The sequence below is a fragment of the Marmota monax genome, unplaced genomic scaffold, assembly GCF_021218885.2.
Source record: "Marmota monax isolate L192 unplaced genomic scaffold, Marmota_monax_Labrador192_F-V1.1 WCK01_AAM20220418_F8-fsc00014, whole genome shotgun sequence".
Classification (NCBI taxonomy): domain Eukaryota; kingdom Metazoa; phylum Chordata; class Mammalia; order Rodentia; family Sciuridae; genus Marmota; species Marmota monax.
In genome coordinates, this window is record NW_026695222.1 from 31750957 (window position 1) to 31770239 (window position 19283).

At 64.9% G+C, this 19283-nt stretch overlaps 2 long non-coding RNA genes across 5 annotated transcripts; one reads left to right on the plus strand and one right to left on the minus strand.

Annotated features, from left to right (window-relative positions):
- Positions 1–7114: 7114 nt before the first annotated feature.
- LOC124085878 (uncharacterized) lies at positions 7115–12936 on the minus strand. 3 transcript variants are annotated; one of them, XR_009225820.1, is made up of 8 exons: positions 12105–12936; positions 11741–11861; positions 11310–11482; positions 10994–11186; positions 10801–10909; positions 10405–10527; positions 8063–9130; positions 7115–7384 (listed from the first exon to the last, which is right to left on the minus strand). It is a non-coding gene; the product is annotated as an uncharacterized LOC124085878 (long non-coding RNA). The 3 variants fall into 3 exon arrangements; XR_009225821.1 differs by lacking the exon at positions 12105–12936 and having other exon boundaries at positions 7116–7384; positions 8063–8990; positions 11741–11913; XR_009225819.1 differs by lacking the exon at positions 12105–12936 and having other exon boundaries at positions 7116–7384; positions 11741–11913.
- Positions 9998–13132, plus strand: LOC124085879 (uncharacterized). 2 transcript variants are annotated; one of them, XR_006849616.2, is made up of 3 exons: positions 9998–10407; positions 10822–10997; positions 11946–13132. It is a non-coding gene; the product is annotated as an uncharacterized LOC124085879 (long non-coding RNA). The 2 variants fall into 2 exon arrangements; XR_009225822.1 differs by having other exon boundaries at positions 9998–10293; positions 10392–10997; positions 12774–13132.
- Positions 13133–19283: the final 6151 nt, after the last annotated feature.

A 19283-nucleotide genomic window follows, 5' to 3' on the forward strand; every position in this document is an offset into this window, starting at 1 on the left:
CCACGCGCCTCGAGCCCACAGTGGGTCTCTAAGCTGACACCAGAAGCAGCGCCTCCCAGTGCCCCCGCCCTGCCACCCTAGCCTGTGCCACTGTCACCTCCCTGGGTGCAGCTCAGCCTGTGTGATTGCTTGGTCCTGCCTTACTCCCTGCTGGGCACAGGTCAGGGTGTGTGACCGAAGGAATGGCCCAGCCCTGCCCTCCTCTCCTGTCAGGCCATTGCCAGTGACAAGGGAAGGGTCCCAGGGTCCTGCCTGTGAAGCATCCTGCGGGGCAGTTGGGGGAGCTGGGTGGAGGGACAAACAGAAGGACTGGCTGAAAAGTGTAGCTGCAGGAATTCTGGGAATCAGTTCAGAATCTGTTCTGGCCAGCAGCCCTCAGGCCTGTTGCAGGCCAGACGTGGCAGGACCCCGTGCTGTCCCGAGGGGCGAAGGTGGAAGCCCTGCTCAGGAGGGGCCCCCTCAGACTCCTTGGCATCACCAGCAGGATCTGGGAAGGTGCTGGCCAAGAGGCAGAGGGGCCGGGCCACCTGCCTTCAGCCCTGGAGGACACCTCTGCCTCCAATGGGGCTTCCAGGGCGGTTCAAAGAGCTGCAGCAGGGCTCCCGGGAACTGAGGCATGCGCCAAGGACAGCCACAAACGCTACAGTGACGCCACCAACCCCACCTCAGGCAGGTCACCAGTAGGCGACTATCAGTCCTGGGTGGTGGCAAGGGAGGTCCCCTCCTAAACGCACTTAGAGTTAATTGTCCAGCATCAAAAGCCAGTGAGTGCTCAGATGTGGCCAAAACTCGCCGTCAGGTGGGTGTGGCCGAGCTGGGGACAGGCAGCCTTATCGTCGTCCCTATCACCGCGATAGTGATGTTTGCAGACTACCTGCCCGCCCCACCCCGCTGGGACGGGGGCTGCGAGGGCAGGGACGGCCTATTGTGTCTGTCCCCGCGTCCCTGCTGGCTCTGGCGTCGCCCACAGTGGCGCGGGTGGTCTGGACGTGGCGGGAGCTGAGGTCCTGCCAGCTCTGCCCTCCGACGCCGGCAGCCCCCGGGCTCAGGCCCTCTGCCTCCCAGCTGTGCCACCCCGGGCGGGTTCCTGAGCCTCTCTGGGCCTGTGGGCGCCCCGGGGCCCCCAGGCTTGGGCGGTATCTGAGGCGGAGCGGGCTTCTCACCGTCCTCGGCTCACAAATGGCCGCTGTCCCGCTGCGCGGAGGGGACACCGGGCTGCGGCGCCCGCGGAGGCCAGCGGGGGGCGCCGGCGCGCTGCGGACCGACGCGGGCCACGGGTCCCTCCTGCCCCGGGGCCGGAGGAGGGGACCGACCGGCTGCGCCAGGCTGAGCCCGGGGCGCGCGGTTTCCCGCAGACGGGGGCAGGCGGGGCCACCCGGCCATGCACGGGGCGGGTCGCGCCTCAAGGCCTGGGGACCGTGGGCCCAAGCACGGGAAGCGACCGCCCTGGCCTCACTGTGCCCAACAAGCCGGCCTCGGGTGGGTGTGCCGTGTCCGCTGCTTGGAAGGTGTCACCTCTGCCCGTCCTCCGCCGCCCAGCTCCCGCAGGCTCCTGCCCCTCCTGCTCCCCCCAGCCCCTCCCCGAACTCCCCCCCCCGTGGAGCTTTTGGCTCATTCTTGCATTTATTGAGTGCTTGCTGTATGCCAAGCCCAGCGCTGGGGAAACAGCCAGAACAAGTGAGATAAAAATCGGCCTCTAGTGCACACCTGTGATCCTGGGGCTCCGGAGGCTGAGGCAGGAGGATGGAGGGTTCAGACAGCCTCAGCTGCTAAAAAAAACACAAGGAAAGGCAGAGGCTCCTCCACACCAGGGAGAAGGCGGCCAGAGGAGCCGTGGCCTCCGCAGCCCCCTCTGCTGGCGCCGTGGCCCAGGCCAGGGCCCAGTGGGGCGTGGACACTGGCTGAGGGCAGAGGCTCAGCCTCAGCCGCCCCAGGGCTCTCTGAGCTGCGCCCAGCCAGGAGCAGGGGTCTCCCCTCCGCTGCGCCCCGGCTGCTGTGCTCCCCGTTCATATTGGGGGGTGAGTCCCTGGACGGTGCCGGCTCCGTCCTCTGCTCTCCTGGATCTCCTAGTTGTGGACGGCGCTGACCTTGGGCAGGCCACCCTCGGCCCAGGCCAGCCCTGCCCCTGCAGTCCCTCAGAGTGCCTTGGGTGCCTTGGAGTAAAATTCAGGCCAGGAGACTGGGCTGGCCACTTCCGGCCACACGGCCCTCACTGCCTCCCTGTCCTTCACAAACCTGACGCTGCTCAGGAGAGGCCAAAGCCAGGCCCGCCTCCCCTCTGTCCCCGACCCCCTGACAGTGCCCAGCTCCAAGAATCTGACTAGGAACACCCAGGACCCTCAGCTGCCTGCAAACCCCAACTCAGGACACGCACCCAAAGGACACTGCCCTGGACAGCGATCCTAACACGCAGCCTGCTGCCCAACCCAGGATGCGCCAGCGTCTGCACTTCCAGGTTCGTGTGTCCAACCAGCAACATCATCATTACTGTGTTCGTCAGGATCATTACTGCTTTTGGTGGCTCTGGAGAGGGAACCCAGGGCCTCGCACACGCTAGGCAGACTCTGCACTGAGCCCCGCCCAGCCTCCACGGACATTTAGTGAGCAGCTACTGTGTTCCAGGCACAGAGTGTCCAGCAGGGAGCAACAGGCAGAAGCCCCTCTCCTGGGCATGACAGTGGCCTGCAGAGGGCCTAGGGAGACGGCGGGTGACGAATACCCTGGAGGAAGATGAATCCAGGAGGGCGACGAGCGATGGGGGTGGGGTGGGGTTGGGAGGTGGCATTTGAGCAGACACCAGGAGGAGGTCAGGAGTGAGTCCTGTGACAGCTGGGGAAGAGGAAGCAGCCTGTGCAAAGGCCCCGGGGCAGGAGCTCACTGGACCTGAGCAGCAGCCGCAGGCCAGTGTGGCGGGAGCTGATGGTGGCTGGGGGTGGGGGCAGAGGACGCAAGTGACAAGTGACGGCAGGAGCTGAAGGGACAGAGGGTGGGGCTGGCCAGGGCGTTCCCAGGGGAGGTGGTGAGCAGTGGGGGTGCCACAGAGCCCAGGGCTCACAGGGGCTGCAGAGGAGGGAGGGACCTGGCCCGGTTCTGGCCAGGAGGACTGAGCGGCCCTTCCTGCCCCAGGCAGGGCTCTGGAAAGCCGGCTTGCGGGAGGCCTTGGGTGCTGCCTTTGAGCCACCCGGCAGGAGGGATGGAGGAGCTGGCCAGTCCAGAGTGACCTGGGGACGGTCCCCAGAGAGGCCCTCGTGGAGTGGGAGGTCCAAATCAGCTCCCCAGAGGAGGGTGTGGCTGCAAAGAGAAAGGGTAGCCCGCACAGCCCCCCGTGGGGGGACCTGGGAGCCAGCACCTCCCGCCTTCCTGCTGGGCTCAGCCCAGGCCTGCGCCACGCAGCCCTGGGGCCGCTGGCACCAACAGGACGAGTCCAGGCACACAGAGCCTGGGTGACTCGCCCGGGATCACAGCTCTGAGCCACACGGTTCAGCCCTTCCCTGTGGGACCTCAGCAGTGTCCCCAACACCACAGCCCATCAGCCACTTCCAGACCTGTCCCCGAGGCCGGTGCCAGCTCACTCTGTGGCTGAGCCTGAAGTGCCCACACCCCCTGCCCGGCTCTCCTTCCCAGTCAGTCTGCAGTGCTGAGCCCCACTGCACAGGGGACACCGAGGCTCAGAGAGGTAGTGTCACCAGGTCAGGGCTGGGATCAACCCAGGACAGCAGCATCTGGGGCCCAGCGCCTCTGCGTCCAGCGGGCTTCCTTGGGCCCAAGGGGGGTGCTGTGAGGGGACGCAGCGGCTAGGGACCCTGCCCGGGGCTCCTGAGCACCACATTCTGCAACGACTCCCTGAGACCCCAGCCCTGGGGGTGGGGACTCTATCAGACCCACCTGACGGGGGTGGGGGACAGGCCACAGGACCTGCCGCCCTGGCCTCCCGCCTCCGACCCCACCCCTCTGGAGGCCCCAGGGAGTGGAAGAGGCCGGGGTAGCCTTCAGCAGGTGGCTCTCCTCTGTCCCCTCAAGCTGACCTCAGGCAGTGACCCAGAGAGCCTGAGTGCCCACGGCACAGGGGGACAGAGCAGCCCTCCCCACCAGCCAGGCCCGAATTCTCTAAGCCGATACCCGGGACCTCTCCCCCAGGAGCAGGACTTCCTAGGGAGCCACACCTGGGCCCCTGAAGCCCAGTGGAGCAGGGACCCCAGGAGCACTGTGCCCACGGCCAGCCAGGGCCACGTGGACGCACCCACCTCCGCTCTGCTCAGCCCCAAAGCCAGGCCCCGCTGACCTGGCCTTCCTGCCGAGTCCATGGAGTCCCCAGCACAACCTTGGGTCTGCTGCTGCAGAAGGCCAGGGCTCAGAGGCCCAGAGAGGGGTGTCCTTCCCCCAGAGACACACAGCGGGGGCCGGACGGGGCTCTGGGAGGTGGCTTATCTGCTCTCAGGGGCTGTGGCCAGACACTGTGGCTGTGGCCACAGCCCTCGGAGGGCCCTGGGGGACTGTCCCCGAGCATACATGGTGCATTCCTGTGTGTGCAGCCTGGACCTGGCCACTGTAAGTCCTGCCACCTACGGGCAGGGGCCTCCTCAGTGAAGCTGAGTGACCCTGGGCTTCTCGGGGCAGGCTGGGCGGGAGCCGTCGACCTGGGCCCGGCCGGGCACCCTGGGCCCCTCACAAGACCCTAGCCAGGACAGCTGCACGGGCTGCCCCCCAGCTAGGGCTGGCCTGGGGTGGAATTAGGCTGGGGTCCCACCTGGGCGTGGGCGGAGGAGGGCAGAGGGCGCCCAGCCCCAAGAGAGGCCCCAGGTGGAGGCCACAGCACCCCGCAGACCCTCCCAAGTGCCCCCAGACCAGAGGCCAAGCCTCCTTGCCGCCCCTCGGGAGGCCTGTCGCTCAGGGAGGCCTGGACCTTGGGGGGGCTCACGCGGCCAGGCCCGGCCACCTCGGTCCCCAGGGCTCCCGGGCCAGAGCCGCCAGTAAGGCAGCTGCTCAGTGCCTGTGACCGCAGGCTGCGGTGGCCTTACTGTGTGGGGCGGGGGCAGGTCTCCGCCACTGAGCCCCACCCTCAGCCCTTTTAAGTTTTTAAAAAAATGTTGACACAGGGTCTCATTAAGTGGCCCCGGCTGGCCTCAAACTTGCGATCCTCCTGCCTCAGCCTCTCAGGTCCCAGGGATTTTCGGTGTGGCCACCGCGCCTGGCTCTGGCTATTTTTATGGGACGGTGCACATCATGAAATGCCACCTGTGTCCCAAGGTCTGTGTCTCTTCCTCTAGCCCAGTTCTGAGCCAGGGGCTGCTCCGCCTGGGACGTGTTGGGCCGTCACCACCGTCACCAGTCACCACCGTGGGCTCCTTCTGCAGAACCTCGGACGACGCTCCGGTCAGTCCCCTCAGCCAGGCAGTACTTGGACCCGTCGCCCCCACGTAGCTCTCCACTGTCCTCACAGGACGCGTGGCCGAGCAGGGGGGACCTTTGGATTCAGGGCAGAGTCCTTGCTGGTTCCTCTGCCCCCACAGCAGGTAGAAGGGGGTCCGTCTCGTGGACAACTGGAACTGATTGACCAGTTTTTAAAAAGGGGGTTCATCAAGTTCTCACCACTTGTCTTCCTGAAAGTTGGGGTCCCCCGCACTCTCGTTGGCGTGCAGATGGCTGGTACAGCGGCGGACGCCTCTGACCCACCGGCCTCCTGCTGGGGCGCCTGTGGGAGGTGGGTTCCCCAGAGGGACCCAGGCAGCCGAGTCCCAGCTGCCGACACCTCGGCCTCGTGCCCTCTGGACTCCAAGCCTGGGTCCTCCCTGGGGGTGGGCAGGGGGCAGGGCTCTGACAGGCTGTGGGCCAGCAGCGGCCAGTCCCCAGGCCCTCCCTGGGCGAGGCCCTCCCTGGGGTGTCCTGGGAGGCCCGCACTTCTCTTACTGCACGCCCACACCCACTGTGGCAGGTGTCCTGCCCACCCGTGAGGGCCTCACTCTCCACGGTGGCTCCTGCAGAGCCCAGTGGCCATCCCCCAATTACAGATGGGGACATGGAGGAACAGCAGGGGACGGTCACTCAGCAGAGCCAGGAGTGGGGCTCTTTCCCTGCATCCTGCTTCCTCCTGATTTCCAGAGCCACAGCAAGAAGGACTAAGGGCAGATGGGTGGGGAACTTCCCTTCCAACTTCCCGGCTCTGGGATGTCCCTGAGGGTGCTGGGAGTGGACACTCAAGAGCATCTCTCTGGAGGCTTCAGAAGAGAGGCCTGAAGTCACTGGGGGAGGACATAGGTTTGGGGGGCTGAGGGTGGGACAGGGGTCTGCAGAACCTCATGTTCCAGTCCCATCAGCCAGACCAGCCCTCAGAGCCCCTCACACCCCCCTGCCATTGCCTGAGCCCCCCGGGTCCCCCAAATGCAAGCCCAGCCACGTCCCAGCAAGTCAGGCTTAGGAGAGCAGCTTATTCTAGGCCCAAACTCTGATCTTCGTCCAGCCCCCGCGCTGCCGGGTGGGTGTGCGCGGCTGCGCTTTATTTTTTGTGTGGTGCTGGGCCTGAAGCCAGGGCCTTGTGCTGCCAGGCAGGGACTGACCAGCCGAGCTGTGTGCCCAGCTCATGGCTTTGCGTTCTAACTTTGTAATTCTCTACAGTTTCTTCCTTGAGAATCTTTCTCTTTTTCCACCAGAAAGACACAGAATCAAGGAAGGTGTCACTGGCTTTGGGGGCGACTCGGGCAGCTGTCCCCCCAGCTTCTGTCCCTCGTCTCAGCCTCCTTGGCAGCCCCAGAGCCAGGGCGGACCCCGGGCAGGCTTGGAGAGGGCACATACAATGGCTCCCAGAAAGGAGGCTGCCGGGCACCTGTGCCGCTCAGAGTGGTCATCAACCCGGGGCTGGGGTGGCCACGGGGAGCCTGCCCAGCCTGCGCCAGACCCTGGGCTCCATCCCAGCACTGAGAAAAGTGAGTCCAGAAAATAATTGCCTGGGTCCCCAAAGACAGGATCACAGGCCCATCAGGTGGCCCGTAGCCGCCACCAAGAGACCCACCAGCAACCTTCTGGAAAGCAAGCGCGTGCATCCACGCAGGGGAATACAACGCAGCTGTAAAGAAGAGTGAGGCTGCAGAGGCGGGGATGGGCATGTTGTGAAAAGGCAGGTTCAGAGCAGTGTGTGTGTGCATTTATTTTATTTTAATTATTTATTATTATTTCTAAATCATTTATTCATTTTGCAGTACTAGGGTTTTGAACCCAGGGTTGCTCTACCACTGAGCCACGTCCTCAGCTTTTTTAATTTTTATTTTGATATGGAGTCTCCCTAAATTGCTGATGGCTGGCCTTGAACGTGTGATCCTCCTGCCTTGGCCTCCGGAGTAGCTGGGATTACAGAGGGTGACACCCCACCTGGTTCCTATCTCAATTCCATCTGTAAAAAGAAAAGTACCAACATGTCAACAGGAGCCGGCTGCGGTTGGGATGGGAGAGAGTTTCCTTTTTCCCTGATAATTATTTATCATTACGAAACCCTTCAGGCCGACAGAGAGGATATAAAAAGTACCCCCCCCAAAAAAAAAAAGCTGAAGAGGGAAAGAAAGTCCCGGAGAGACACCTGGGCCAACCGGGTCAGTGGGTGGTGGCCTCCCCATGCCCAGAGGAGGAGCCCTGGCCTGCACAGCCCTGGCTTGGGTTTTGGGGCACACTCCTGGGTTTTGGGGCACACTGCTGGCCCCGGGGGCAAGGGGTAGACAGCAAGTGGGAGAGGGGTCTCCCTGCAATACGCCCTCTCCTGGCCCTGGGCCTGGCCTCCCAGCTCCTGGCCTGGCCTCCCGACTGGTCCCCAGGCCTGGTGGAGTGGGGGACCGGGTGCAGGCCGTGCGCTCGCCTGGTGGCTGCGGCCAGGGCTGGGAGCCAGCAGCCGGGGCCTGGGGCCTCCTCACAGCCGCTTTTGATAAAGCCCCTCTGTGCTGGGGGTGGGGGCGGCCGGCTGGAGCCAGCGCACATCTGGAGGCCAACACGGCCAGGCAGCCGGCGGCTGACAGCGGCGCCACCCGGAGCCACATGCCCGGCCCTGGGTAAACACGCCTGCGCCCACCCAGCGGCTCACCTTTCGCCCACAAGGCTGCCTTTCTTCTCGGACCCCGGCCGAGGCTACCACCAACATTCCTCCCGGGCACAGGCAGAACGGCTGGCCGCTGACCTCGAGGCTGGCCGAAATCCGAATCCAGACTCTGACTGCGGCCAAGGGGACCTTGGGAAAGCACCTACTACACCCCAGCAGTTTCAGACACACTGGAGATGGGCGGTTAAGGATGTGTGCTCTGTAACTAGAAGGCCGGGGTTCCAATCCCAGCTCCCACTGTGTGACCTGAGGAAAAATCACTCAGCCTCTCTGAGCCTTATCTGTAAAATGCAGAGAGTAGAGTATAATGTTCTCCGGCTCAAATGGTTATGGATATTAGAGAAGCTGTCATTACAAATTTCTGGGAAGAGTCTCCTCTAGGGGTCCCACTGTGGCCACGTCCCATGCAGAGGGACTCCCTGTGAGGCCTTAGTGCAGCGGCTCTGTGCCCAGAACTAGGGCAGGTGATGACAACAGGGGCTAGGCCTTGCAGAGCAGCGTCCTGTCCTCAGTGAGCAGGAAGGGACCATCGGGGGACCCGAGAGCAGTCTCTCCACCTGGTCCCGCAGCCGCTCCCCTGGAATGAGGCTGCTGCTCAGGGCCCTGGTGATGTCCAGGGGCCTTGGACTCGGCCCAGTTTGGAGACAGGCAGTGTGTGTGCAGGGGGTCAGGCCCCAGTGCCAGCCTGGGGGACGGCAGGCTCAGGTCCTTGTCTTCTTCCTGAGGCAAGAGGGGGGCTCCAGAGTTGTGGGTGGCAGCAGGAGCAGCCGGTCTCCTGGCTCGAGGCCAGGCCAGGCCAGGGCAGCTCCTGAGGCTGGGCTGCATCTTTCACCACGTCTCGCTGTCTCCCTGGCCCTCGGTATCCTCATCTGGGGGATGAGTCCAGTTACCTCCCTGACCTCCATTTCCTCATCTGCAGGAGGGCACAGTACCATCAAGCACCAGTTTGTCCAGCATGGGGGAACTGGGGGTGGCCACTGGAGGGACACCATGCCAGGCACAGAGGAGAGGTCTGCTAGAAGTCAGGGTGGCCTCCTAGAAGGGGCCACTGTGCTGCCAGGTGGGAAGAGGAAGAGACAGAGGGCCACTGAGTACCCGTGGGAGCTCTGGGGAACTGTCCTGGCCCCCAGCAGTACCACAGTCTGCCCTGCCACTGTGCCCACCTTAAGCAGGCGAAGACTGAGGCCCCTGAGCAGCTCCCCACTCAGGCAGAAAAGCCCAGGTGGAGGCCAGAACATGACCCAGTACCAGTCCCCTGGCGCTTGACTTAGCCTGTCCCCACTGTCCCGGGTCGGCTGGAGCCCCTCAGCAGAGCCAATCCCATGCCATCGGGGCCTCCCTGCCTCCCTGCCTCCCTCTCAGGCCTCAGTCTCCCTCTCTGAGCCCAGGGTGAGCCCCGCCGCCTGCTTCGGTCCTCCCTGGGAGGCGCTGGGGGCAGCTGCGGCCGGTCCCTCCACCTGCTGCCCCAGCCCCCAGCCCGGGACCTGCTCGCCAGGCCGGAGCCAGCCGCCATCTGGAGGAGGGCTGTTTATGGAGCCAGGCGGCGGCGGCCCCGGCCCTGACCCGCGGTCTGGAAGCGATTAGCCGCGGGCGGGAGCCTGTGGCCTCCTCGTCGCGGACACCGCGCGCCGGGGTCCCTGAGGCGCCCCCCTGGCAGGCGCTGGGCCACACGCCCCTGGGCCGCGACGTGGGCGTAACGGGCGCAGAGGGGACGCGGGACGCCCCCTCCAGTGTCGCCAGTGCCTCGGGTGCCCCGCCGCAGGCCGCGCTCGGTCTGTTGTTCCTTCTGCCTCCCTCCCGCCCGCCTGTCCCCCAGGGTCACTTCCGGCCCGCGTCCCGGGAGCCAGAGTCGCCACCGCAAGGCTGCGGCCCCTGCGCCCCCTGCGCCCACCAGCCCCCCACCCCGTGCAGCGAGCCAGTCCCCGGCGACCTCCTGCCCGACCCACCGCAGAGCTGGCCGCGGGGCACCGGCCGCCCCTGCCCGCTCCGACGGGAGGCCCCCTGCCCGCTCGGAGGGGAGGCCGGAGGCCGGGGAGGGGCTCGCAGGACCCGTGCTGGGGACCCCGGTGCCGCGTCATCTGGGTCATCTGTGTCACCTGCGGTGCTGGGAGTTCCACTCCCAGAAGGGCCTGGGCAGCCCTGGGCGGGGCCGGGCCTCTGTCCTCCGCGGGAGGTGGCCCTGCCTGGCTGCCATCTCCAGGGAGCCCCATGGGCAGGTCAGCGGGCGGCTCTCTAAGCCTCCTCAGCTGGGGGCTGGACGCTGTCCCGCGGGCCTCCCCACGTCCAGCCTGGCCTCTCGTGTGTGTTCCCACAGGAGCCGAGCAAACCTGGTAAAAGCTGAATGGAGCAGGCGCAGTCATCCCAGGGCTCCGGAGGACGGGGCGGGAGGGTCGCGAGTTCAAAGTCAGCCTCAGCAGTGAGGCGCTAAGGAGCTCAGTGAGACTCTGTCGCTAAAGAAAATGCAAAATAGGGCTGGGATGTGGCTCAGGGGTCGAGTGTCCCTGGGTTCAATCCCTGATCCCCCCCCCCCCCAAAAAAAGCTAAATGGAATCTGGCCTGCCCTGACTCACCCCAGCCACCTGTACTTCAGGGACAAGGGGACCCGCCCCTCCCCTCCCCTGCAAGCAGACTGGGATCCCACTGGGCTGTACCTGTCACAGGCTGCCTTCACCCCTCCCCAGAATGCCAGCCCGCTGAGGACGGAGGTCTTGCCTGTCACTCACTCCTGTGTCCCTGCATCTTAGGGCAGAGCCTGGCGCACGCTGGTGCCCACAGCCAGTTGGTGAATGTGCACGAGTGCGTCCCTGAGGACCCTGAGCAGAAGGGAGGACCCTGGGAAGAGGAAGAGAGAAGGTCTTATAAAGCGCCTACTGTGTGCCGCGGACCCTTCTCACTCCCATCACCTGCAGGACTCACACAGGTGAGGAAACGGAGCACCCGCCTCGGATGCACAGAGCCTCCTCTCTCCAGGGCTGCAGTGACAGTGACAAGGAGCTGGGCATCTGTCGGGTGTCAGGCTGACAGGGAGGCCGTGCCTCCAGAGGGGCGGGCAGTGCTCAGCTTGGCCACACGGCCCCCCGGTCAGCCTGGGGCCTGGGGGGGTCCCTTCCTGGGTGTCAACAGGACATGACAGGGACGCTCAGGAGCAGCTCTGTGCCTGCCAGGCTCCCAGGGCCTTCTGCAGACACGCCCCTGACCCTAGCTTGTCCCTCCAAGGGAAGCTGAGGCTCACCCGGTGTTGGTGTGGCCAGGGACACGCAGGCAGCCGGGAAGGAGCACTATGACACCAGATTCGGGATGAGGTCACCTTTCGAGGAGGGAGGGGCTGCCCGTGGGGGAGGGCACGTCCGCCACATCCTCCCTTGGAGGTGGGGCGCGGCTGCTCCAGCTGCCTTCTGAACCTTTCTGCAAGTTGAAAATCATAGTCCCCAACAGCAAGTGGCCGCAGAGCCACATCACACAGAGTGACTAACAGTGGACACCGGCCAGCCTTCAGCCAACCCTGATGCTGAAGCCAGCTGGGCGTGAGGCCCCTCCCTGCACCCCTCAGTCTCCGGCCCGCCCATCTCAGTGACGCAGCTGTGGTGGCGTTTGGCAAGTGGGGCTGCCCAGGGTGACAACAGCCAGGCTCCCTCCGGCCCGCCAGCCCCTCCTCGACCCTACCTTGCATCCTGGTGCCATCACCATGGTTTTGCAAGTGTGTTCAGTGACCACAAAGTCAGGTCCTGTCTGTGTTGGTCACGGCCCTCCCAGGACTAGTACACAGTTGGTGCTCAATAAATGTCTGCAGGATGAGCCAACCAGAGCTGAGCAGAGCAACTGCGAACTGCGCTGGCTTATTCCACCCCGTCCCCGCCCTCCCTCCCAGGTAGTGACTGAGCACCTACCAGGCGCCAAAGTCCCTGACCCCCGGAGCCGAGTGGTGCCGCGACCCCAGGGAGCAGGTGCAGACGGGCAGCTGCAGAGGGGGCGGGGGAGGGTCCCATGCCACCTCCCAAGAGCGGGGAGGGGGGCGGCTCACCCACACCTTTATGCAGCAGGGGACGCACGGGTTACCAGGCACAGACTGGGGACCTGTGGGGACCTTCAGGGAGCAGGAAACACGCTGTGAAAGAGGAGACCCTTGGTGCTGAGCAAGTGCAGGCCGGCCTCGCCCCTCAGCCGGGCAGGTCCTGAGGAAGTGAGCTGTGCCCTTGCCGGGACCCTACCGGCGGATCCAGAGCCTGGGAGGAACAGCGTCCCCTTCCTGGCAGGGCACAGCTGGCCAAAGGCCGGACGCGTCACCCCGCCCCTGGAAGCTGGTGGCTGGGTGGAAACGCCCTGCCTTGGCTGTGTCCCCTGGGGAAGGTGCTCCAGGCAGGCTGCCTCGACTCAGCGAGCCTCAGTGTCCTCATCTGCAAGGGGCACAGTGATGCCCGGCCTGCCCAGTGGGCAAGAGGACATCTCTAGGGCCCTCCCTTACCCTGGGTCCTCAGGATCCCTGGAAACCACCGTCTCTGGGACTGGGGTGGGAAGGAGATGACGGGGGCAGCCCAGACTCCTCAGCTCCAGACCCTGAGTCAGGGGACCCTGAGGGCCTTGGCAGGAAGTGACCCGGAGCCTCACGTACAACGGAAGGAAACTGAGGTACTCGCAGGCTCAGGCTGCCAGCCGCTGTGCTACGCCTCAGCCCAGGCTCCACGGTGTCCTCCAACAGCCCCAGGGGAGCAGGCAAGGCCGACTCGGAGACGGAGACGCAGCTGGAGGCCACAGCACCAGTTAATGGGGAGCAGGCGGCAGCTGACCAGAGCAGGCGGCTTAGGCCTGTCCCCTGCAGGAGGAGGAGGATGGACAAGGGGCCTGGGTCAGCTCCACGTTCAGCCCCCTGGGTGGCCCAGGGCAGCTTGCAGAAGCCCAGCCCAGCCCCGCCCAGCAACCTGCAGGTACCAGGTCCAGCCAGAGAGGACGCCAGGCCAGCCACCAGGCAACAATAAACGTGAGCGGGTTAAACGGGTCTGTTAAAAGCAGAGACTCTCACATTAGACCAAAAACCAAATGAATATGTGCTGAACCATCTGTTCCAGGTCCCGTTTTAGATTCTCATGGCAGGGCTGGGGAGGAGGCGCCACCATAGAGCACGTGCCCAGCGTGCAGGGGGCCCTGGGTTTGATCCAGCCACCCCGCCCCCCACCCAGATCTCACCTGTTCAGGAAGGGGATCCGGGAGAGTCCTGCGGTGTGAGGCCTGGATGGAGCCTGAGGAGTGGAGACACGGGGCCTGGGGTAGCTGGATAACAGGTGCCCCAGAGCGCAAAGTGGACAGGCCTGCGGCCAGGACAGGCAGGTCAACGTGGACATGAGCTGGGTCTGGTTTGTCCAGAGCTGAGGGCAGCCACTGATCCTGGCTCTCCCAGCGACCCCCAATGGACTATGGGCCTTCCCAGCCAGGGGCCTTCCTCCTGCCCCAGAGGCCTCAAGGTGGCCGACCCCAATGTCCCCACTGGGAAGAAGACCCACCAGGAGTGACTGGTGCCAGGCGCTGACGCTTCATCAAGTTCTGTGGTCAGGTTGGGTTCTCTTCTCTTTTCATTTCTGGGTGTGCGTGTGCTCGTGTGTGTGTGTGTGTGTGTGTGTGTGTGTGTGATCACGGGGGATTGGAACTTCATCCCCAGCCCTCCCCTTTGGTCTTTCACCAGGGATCGAACGTGGGGAGCTAACCTCTGAGCCACTCCCCAGCCCTTTTTATATTTTATTTAGAGGCAGGGCCTCCCTGAGTTGCTGAGGCTGGCCTCGAACGTGCAGTCCTCCTGCCTTAGCCTGCCACGTACGTCACCAGGATCACATGCCTGTGCCACCACACCCAGACTCAAGTTCGTTTTTTCCCATTTTACAGATAATAAAACTGAGGCTCAGAGAGACGAGGGATCTGCCCAGGGTCACAGATCCAGTGCAGGGCTGAGTTTGAACTCAGTGTACTGGACACTGTCCTTGTGGCTGACCGCACCTTGGAAGTGGCAGAGACCACAGAGACTGGAAGATAGCTGGTGGGGTCAGCGGCGGGCCCTGGTGACCCCACCCTTGGGGCAGTGGCTTCAGTGCTGAGCAGGCAGCTTCTTATCGGGTCTGTGGTGAGCCATTGACAGAGGAGGAGACAGGCTCAGAGTGGGGAGGTGACCATCTTGGTCGTGGCCTGAGCCCTCCCGTGGGCCTGGCACTGGGTGTGTTCAGTGAATGGTGACCCCCTAGGAAGGGCCAGCTGAGGAGGTGGAGACCTGGGTTGGGGTGGGAACAGGACCAGGGACACCAGGGTAATCAAATGGACAGTGGGCCTGGGACCCAGGACTTGGGGCTCCTGGCCCTGCCCCTCATGGCGCTCCAGACATTCCTGAGGGGCCTGGGCCGTGGGAAGACCCTGCGTCTATCTCATCAGGCCTCACGGAGGTCCTGCCCCAACCAACAGGAAGTGCCAGGCAGACCCCACCCCCACCAGGCTGTGGGAAGCGCTGGGACTGCAGGGCTCCCAGCTCGTGCAGCCTCAGTGGGGCTGTGTGACCTTGGGCCAGGCCTTTGCCCTCTCTGGGCTTTGCTCTCCCCATTTCTAGTCACAGGCTCCAGGACAGAGATGCTGTGCCACCTCTGGATGTGTGACCTTGGGCAGTGGCCGGGCCCCTCTGAAGCCTAGCTCCCTCTTTTGCACCTGGGGGACAGTGCCCACACCTGGGGGACAGTGCCCACGGTGCATGCTCTCTCCTGGGAGCCAGGGTCATCCCACTCAGAGCGTCCGGAGTGACCTCGGGGCCCTCTGGCAAGGCGCCAGCTTCCTGGGCTCAGGACCACGCGGCTCTCTCCCCGCCTCACTCCCCTCCGTGAAGGAGGCAGAGCCGGGATCTGGGCCACATCTGTGTGGCCCTGGGGATCCTCTGGCAGGAGCAGGGAGGTGGCGGGAGGTGGCGGGACCCTGCACAGGACCTACAGCTGCGGCTCCTGGTCAGTGTCTCCTTCCTGTGAGGGAAGACAAGCTGGACGTGGCAGAGGGAGACGGTGGTCAGGACTGGACCCCACCTCCTGGGGGCATGCAGAGCGCTAAGTGGGGACAGGGTGGCGGGAGGTGGGCCTGGAGTGTGGGTGCTGTGGCTCCGTTCCCTCTTTAGGGTCCTCCAAGCGAAGAAGCTGTGCTCTAGGTGTCGGCCTTCTGGGCCTGGTCCCCACACCTTCCCAGCCGGAGCCGTCTCAGCAAGCCACAACCCCACGGAGGTGGGTGAGCCTGGAAGATCAGAGAAGCTCAGCGACTTGCCTGAGGTCACACAGCAGTGTGGCAGATGCCTCCCAGGCCTTCCCTGGGAACCTCTGAAGTCCCAAGTGTGAGTGGAAGGAAGCCACCTGCCACTTGCATGCTGGAGGCATGAGTCCCAGACCCTGAAGAAACTTGGGGAAAGTCAGACACCAGGGAGATCCCTCTGAGGGCTGGCTTCCATTTGGGGGCGTTGGTGCAGGATGCTCCCTGGGCAGAAAAGGGAGGCAGGCTCTGGGTGCACCCCAGGGGGGGCGGGAGGCCCCACAGGTAAAGCAACACCCAGAGCACGGCCTGGTGAAGTGGGGTGCTATTGCCACCGTGGAGCACCCCTGTAATCCCAGCGGCTTGGGAGGCTGAGGCGGGAGGATCACAAGTTGAATGTCAGCCTCAGCAACTTAGGGACACCCCGTCTCTAAATAAAATATGAAAAGGGCTGGGGTGTGGCTCAGTGTTGGGCGCCCCTGGGCTCAATCCCTGGTACAAAACCACAAAACTCAGTCTCCTCATCCGTAAAGTGGGGGCGAGTCCCTTCCCAGAGGTCCACTGAGGACTCCCGAGTCGCCTCCGTCAAGCACCTGCTGGCACCTGGCTTCCTGCCTTCGCCGCCGTCGCGGCACCGGAGCAGAGGCGTTGGCCCTGGGAGCCTCAGCGGCTGCCTTCTCCCCTGTTGGGACTGGGACGCTGGACAAGTGCCGCAGGCCACAGCGCCTGCCTCCCAAGACCTGGTCCCTTCAGGCCGTCCCCACAGACCCCCGAGCCCTAGTGTCTCAGGACCTGGGGGTACAGGTCCTGCGGGGTCTGCGTGTGGGTTGGGCGTGCAGGGCACGGGGGCAGGGGACTGGACGTTATGGGTAGGACAGAAGCTGGGGAAGAAGCAGAGGAGGGTCTGACCCAGTTTCTCTGCCAGGTGTGGACTCGAGCAGGGGTGGGGACGGGGCCCAGGACGAGGCCACTGGAGGGGCAGGCCGACAAGGCTGGTGGGAGGCAGGCAGGGCGAAGCCTGGGCCCTCCCGTCCCCCTCAAGCTGAGGCCTGTCCCGAGCGGCAGCCGAGGAACGAGGCTCAGAGAGAGCTGGTGAGGCCAGGAGGCCCCAGGGCCTGGGCTGAGGTCACCTTGGGCTTCTTGCCCAGACCTGCCCTCCTGACGCTGTAGTTGGGCAGGTGTGGGGACGCACTCCTCCACCCAGACCCCTGGTGAGCTTCATGTCCCTGAGAGCATGGACAAGCCACCAGCCTTCGCCAGGAGGGTGCCGCGGCGCACGCCTGTGCCTGTGAGCCCATCTCCTGGGGAGGCCGAGGCAGGAGGATGGCAAGTTCAAAGCCAGCCTCAGCAACTTAGTGAGGCCTGGGCCGCTCAGTGAGACCCGTCCCTAAAGAAAATACAAAAGGGCTGGGGACGCCCCGGTCTGGTCCCTGGTACCATCTTCATAAATCATGACGATGAAGTGCCATGGCCTGTGGCCTAGGTGCCACCATCAACCCGTCGTGGAGCTGGGGACAGAGGCTTGCACTTGGAGGAAGCTGAGTCGGCACCGGGGCCTCACGGTGGCCAGACTGGGCTCGGAGCCGCCAGGCCTCGGTCCCAGGTGGAGCGCCGGCCTCTTGGCCTCCCTGTGGGCGGGGCGGGCGGTCCTGGGTCCATTCAGCGCCCCCAAGACGCGAGCCTCAGGACCCTGCCCGGCCACGCAGAGCCCTGCGCTGGCCTGGGGAGGCTCCGCGTCCCAGGAGCTGGCCTGGGGCCCTGCAGACCCGCCGCTTTGATCAGCTTCGGGGCTGTTTGTGGAGCGGGCCCCGCCCCCCTGCCACCCGGCTGGGTCTCGTCACCGGCACTTGGAATATTAGCTGTCCCCGAGAGCCGCTGCAGGCCCCGGGCCCACTTCCTGCAGCCCACGCCCTGACCCTTGGCCTCTGCCCTGGGAACAGGCCCTGGGGGCCTCTGGTGACTGCCAGCAAATGCAAATGAAAGCCCAGGCCCCCGGGTCCTGGCCCCGAAGTGGCCGCGATCCACCCAGCCTCCCCAGGGTCCGGCGGGTGCTCTGGCCACCTCCCCAGAGACGCCTCCCTGGCCCTTCCAGCAGCCCCACCCCCATCCCCTGTGACAATCCTGCCCCGCCGCCCCTCCCTGCCTGGAGTCCCGCACCCCTGTCACCTGCTCACCCCTCCCCAGCACCCACTGGCCTCTGGCACACAGAAGGCGCTCAATAAATAACGTGAAAGGCCAGCTCTGGTGGGGACCAGCCCGCAGGGCCACCCGCCTGACTCCAGCCTCAGGAGCCTCCGGCCTGGAGAGGGGTCAGCCCCCAGGAGCAGGACCGGGTCCCCTGCCCAGGCCCCTTGGTGGGTCCCCAAGGCCCCCACTGCCCCTCCAGCCCCCACCCTGCCAGTCACACCTGCATGGACGGCCCTGACCGGGAGCTGCCCGCACAGGTGTCCGACCAGACGGGCCGGTTCGGGGCGTGTGGGGGCTTTTGCCCAAGGGCCTGCTCGGGGTGCCAGGGCCACCTGCCTGCACCTGCCTGCACCTGCCACTCAGGCCACAAGCCCCGCCCCACAGGCCCGTGTCCTCCTCCCGCTGGGTGCTCTCTGACCTGGGACAGGTGCACTGCTGGGCCCAGCAAGGACAGCAGCAGCAGGCGGGGCTGGCCGGCCTCCCTCCAGCAGCCTCCTCCCCATGGCCAGCTGGGGACCTGCGAGCTGGATGCCTGGTGGGGGTGTGCAGACCGGCACCTGCTGGGGTGGGCCACTCCCTGCTCACCAAGGATCCTGGAGGCAGCTGGCCAACAGATCCCTGTTCTAGCTGAGGCTGTGGAGGTTTAGAAACAGAGAGGGCAGGACACTTGACCAGAATCACACAGCAAGCAGGATTCAAACCCCATTTGTGTTTTTCCTGTTTCTCCAACAGGTCTCTCCCTAGGGAGTAGATGCTGCTTCAGTCTTTGCTGAAAACCTACTATGTGCCAGGCATTTAGCCAGGCCCATGCTCAGCAGACAGGGACCGGCAGAGCCCTGCACGAGGTCAGGGGATGGCATGGATTAGAAGGACACAGCCTCTGGAGCTGACCTCCCAGTGGGGGACACAGAACCCACCAGCAGAGGCGAACAGCGGTGAGCCAGGACAGGATGCGGCTGGCCCGCGGAGCTCCCCAGGAGCAGCGCTGGGGGGAGGCCTGGAGGAGGAGGGGTCACCATGAGAGGAGAAGGAGGGAGCCGCAGGGTAGGGGGAAGGCAGGGGGGCAGGGAGGGTGCCCACAGCCAGGAGGACACCGGCCTCCGGCTTCCCTTCTGCAACCTGGGCCTGGGAGGAGCCGGGTCCTCGGCCCCTCCTGCTCTGGAGGCCTTGCTGGGCCTCTCCCCGAGCCCAGAGGCCAGGCAGGGAGGGAAATGGGAGCTGGAGCCGGAGCCGGAGCCGGAGTGGGGGGACTGCATCCTGGTCAGTGTCCCCTGTGACCTGGCCTCAGCGCTCTTCCCACTGCTCAGGCAGGTGGCACGGCCTCGGAGCCCCGGCTGGCGCTCAGCAGAGCTGGGTGGCAGCGCTGGCCTGGGGCAGGCACGGGGTAGCCCAGTGGGAGCTCAGACCTGCAGGGTGCTGCCGGCCCAGAGCCCCAGAGCCTTCAGTGCCCCTGAGATTCAGAGCAAGGAGGCACCAAGGCTAGTCACTGCCCCCCAGATGGGAGCCTGGGGGAATTCAGATTCCCAGCATCCAAACTACCCTACCTCACAGAGAGGGTCAGAGAGGGCGAGACACTGGTCTGAGACCACACAGCTGGAAAGGAAAGTAGGCCTCTTAGACTTGCACCCAGCTCTGGCAGACTTCAGCTTCTTCCTCTCAGCCACAGCAGCCTCCCCACAGCCCATTCTTTCATTTTTGTGTCCAAACAGCCCAGTGAGGTCAGTACTTGCCCTGGGCCTATTGCACTGAAGAGGATACAGGCTCA